The sequence below is a fragment of the Odocoileus virginianus genome, chromosome 8 (assembly GCF_023699985.2).
Source record: "Odocoileus virginianus isolate 20LAN1187 ecotype Illinois chromosome 8, Ovbor_1.2, whole genome shotgun sequence".
In the NCBI taxonomy this organism is placed as follows: domain Eukaryota; kingdom Metazoa; phylum Chordata; class Mammalia; order Artiodactyla; family Cervidae; genus Odocoileus; species Odocoileus virginianus.
The window spans coordinates 68,921,833-68,925,785 of record NC_069681.1 but is presented as its reverse complement, the minus strand read 5'-3'; the positions used below and the strand labels follow the sequence as shown (position 1 = coordinate 68,925,785).

Here is a 3,953-nt window from a genome sequence, read left to right as displayed (position 1 = left end):
CGATGCCTTGAAATCATATTTAGGTTAAGCACCCCAAAACTCAATTTTCCTTAGGCTCTAATCGCTATGCTGCACTAAGTCCTCCACAGTTGGGTCCGGTATCACCCTACACTCTGATCTCACTAAAACATTCTGCTGTATATTGTGTTGTTGCTGCTGTTTGGTCACTAAGTCATGTCTGACTCTTCACAGACTGCAGCTCACCAGACTTCTCTGTCCATGCAGTTTCCCAGGCAAAAATACTGATGTGGGTTATCAGTTCCTTCTCCAGGGGAACTCCATGACTCAGGGACTAGTGATGGTCTAAGGGAAAAACCAAACATATTTTTAAAATTTCTGAGCATTGACATCAACAATTTGAGAAAGAGAAAAGACAAATACTAGATCCAAGAGCTGGCTTAGACAAGGAGGTAGGCCTTTATGTTGCTAGAAGCTGACTAGATATTCACAAGTTAGGCTTTGGAGTTCTACTTTTGAACATAAACATAAAAGACCTGACATTTCAATTAAGGCAATATATCCTACACGCCTTGTAAACTATAGAAGTTTTTTTCTCAACTCCCTATATATCATACTTGAAGACTTAGAAGTAACCACTTAAATGTCTTTAATTTTGACTCAGTGGCATGTAGATAATCCTTCCAGTATTATTTAAAAATTTATTTTAAGCAAATCCATCATCACTATACTATTTACAAGCTTCCTCCTTAATCCCCTCATTAATATAAGATTTTAATAATGGTTTACAATTTTTCTTTCTACCAATGTTCCTGCCATTGTTTTGGATAATGAACAAGTTCTCTGATGAACTTGTTTTCTGCCTAAGCTCAGGCATCTACTCCCAATGTCACACCCTAGCCCATTGTTTCCCAAAGGTTTTCACATTATGGTACACATATATTGATAGTATTTTGTAGTCCATGCATAAAAACTTGCTGTGAGTACCCCAGATTCCATACCATGCATGCACTGTGTGGGCCAACAGATGTGACAGTCTATCTGAGAAACTATACTGTTGATATTAAAATATTCTGAAAATCCAAAAGTTAAATTTAAGCATCCCAATAATGTCCATTATTTCATGCTTTTCCAATACACTCAATCTAAGTTTTCATCTCAACAATTTTTGACATTTATTAGGATCTCCAGCTCACTGATCATTTTTTTCCTGCTAACCCTACTTTTTAAATTAGCTTAAATTTCAAATTTCATGTTATGCCTACCCTTACACACAATTCTTAACACAATTGTAATGATATTATTTTTACTCATAGAGTTATTGTGTGAATTAAATTATATAAATTTTAAGAAGCTCTTAGATTTCTGTAGGCACATAGGACACATAAATTAAATGCAATATATCACAAATTTAAACTGCTTACCTCAAAATGCACCTTAAGAAGTGTTTAGCTATAAAGAGTTGAAGACAAAAAGTTTTTTTGACTAGATTTTGTCTTTTTTTGAAGTTACTGAAAATCTATGAGACTGTTTTCCCTTTGTAAATAATTGATGGATGGCATTGTTCATTTTATGGTTTAATATGAGTGATTTAGAGTAGAATTCTAAATTTATAACTAATTTTATTAATGTGTTTATTTTTATTTTTTCACTGAAGTGTAGTTGATTTATAATGTTGCATTAGTTTCATGTGTATAACAAAGTGATTTAGTTATAAATATATATAACTTTTTATTTTCAGATTTTTTTCCTTGTAGGCTAATATATAATATTAAGTACAGTTCCCTGTACTATATAGTAGATACTTGTTAGTTATATAGAATTATGTATCAGTTAATGCTTATATGTGGAATCTAAAAAAAAAAAATGATACAAATGAGCTTATATACAAAATAGAAATAAACATACGTGGAAAGAAACATTCTTACCAAAGGGAAAAATGGGGGCATAAACTAGGAGTTTGGAATTAGACTAAAAATTTTCATATTTAGTTAAAATATTATTTAACAAAAATCAATAGTTCTTGTATCACTTAATCATCTTGTGATGCACTTTGTATATTATCAAGAACCATTTTTTTCTAATATCAAGAGTAAAGATCAAATAGTCTTCAGTAGCATCATTATTTATATAGACATAGAGAGGTATAGAAGATAGATATGAATATAGATACAGCTACTGATTATAGATATATTTACAAATATGTTTTATATGTTCATTTCTATTATTTAAGAACATATGGTGAAAACTGAAAAAATGTCTTGCAAAATATATTTTTAAATTCTACCAAACTGAAAAAAAAAAAAATTCTACCAAACTGAAGTAAATTATTAGTTTTTCCTGAAATTCAATGTTTTTGCAAAATTACAGAAGAACTTACAAAAGTTGTCTTAGTAAATACTTTTCATAGTTTATTAAGAAATATAATTGAATAAAATGTCCAACATATATTTTCCTATTCAAATTATGGTGATTTAACTACAACAAAAGTTTTCATTCAAAAAAATACCGTACATGAAATCTTCCATTTGATATATATCCAACTCTGTGTACAGTTGTAATACCTTGTATATTCTTTTACTCATTTAAAATCTCTGCACCAACTTCTAAATTTAAATATTTATGAAAACACTATAAATAAGTGTATTTGAAAATATTTCAATTACCTGAATTTCTTTAATATCTCTACTATCTACCACCATCAGTTTAAATTATGACACACTGAAGCTATATATCATCAATAGAATTTTAAAGATATTTTTAAAAATAATTTCCAAATTAGCACTAATTTATTATGTTACTTTAAAGTTTACTGAACTGTGCTCGCTTCGGCAGCACATATACTAAAATTGGAACGATACAGAGAAGATTAGCATGGTCCCTGCGCAAGGATGACATGCAAATTCGTGAAGCGTTCCATATTTTTAAGCCCAGAGATAAATCCACGAACCTATGGTCACCTTATCTTCGACAAAGGAGGCAAGGATATACAATGGAAAAAAGACAACCTCTTTAACAGGTGGTGCTGGGAAAACTGGTCAACCACCTGTAAAAGAATGAAACTAGAACACTTTCTAACACCATACACAAAAATAAACTCAAAATGGATTAAAGATCTAAATGTAAGACCAGAAACTATAAAACTCCTAGAGGAGAACATAGGCAAAACACTCTCTGACATAAATCACAGCAGGATCCTCTATGACCCACACCCCAGAATTTTAGAAACAAAAGCAAAAATAAACAAATGGGACCTAATGAAACTTAAAAGCTTTTGCACAACAAAGGATACTATAAGCAAGGTGAAAAGACAGCCCTCAGATTGGGAGAAAATAATAGCAAATGAAGCAACAGACAAAGGATTAATCTCAAATATATACAAGCAACTCCTCCAGCTCAACTCCAGAAAAATAAATGACCCAATCAAAAAATGGGCCAAAGAACTAAACAGACATTTCTCCAAGGAAGACATACAGATGGCAAAAAAACACATGAAAAGATGCTCAACATCACTCATTATCAGAGAAATGCAAATCAAAACCACAATGAGATACCATTATACACCAGTCAGGATGGCTGCTATCCAAAAGTCTACAAGCAATAAATGCTGGAGAGGGTGTGGAGAAAAGGGAACCCTCTTACACTGTTGGTGGGAATGCAAATTAGTACAGCCACTATGGAAAACAGTGTGGAGATTCCTTAAAAAGCTGGAAATAGATCTGCCATATGACCCAGCAATACCACTTCTAGGCATACACACTGAGGAAACCAGATCCGAAAGAGACACGTGCACCCCAATGTTCATCGCAGCACTGTTTATAATAGCCAGGTCATGGAAGCAACCTAGATGCCCATCAGCAGATGAATGGATGAGGAAGCTGTGGTACATATACACCATGGAATATTACTCAGCCATCAAAAAGAATTCATTTGAATCAGTTCTAATGAGATGGGTGAAACTGGAACCCATTATACAGAGCGAAGTAAGCCAGAAA

General features: G+C 32.4%; 1 non-coding gene across 1 annotated transcript; it reads left to right on the top strand.

Annotated features, from left to right (window-relative positions):
* Positions 1-2,777: 2,777 nt before the first annotated feature.
* On the top strand, positions 2,778-2,884 carry LOC139036397 (U6 spliceosomal RNA). The gene has a single exon (XR_011489189.1). It is a non-coding gene; the product is annotated as a U6 spliceosomal RNA (small nuclear RNA).
* Positions 2,885-3,953: the final 1,069 nt, after the last annotated feature.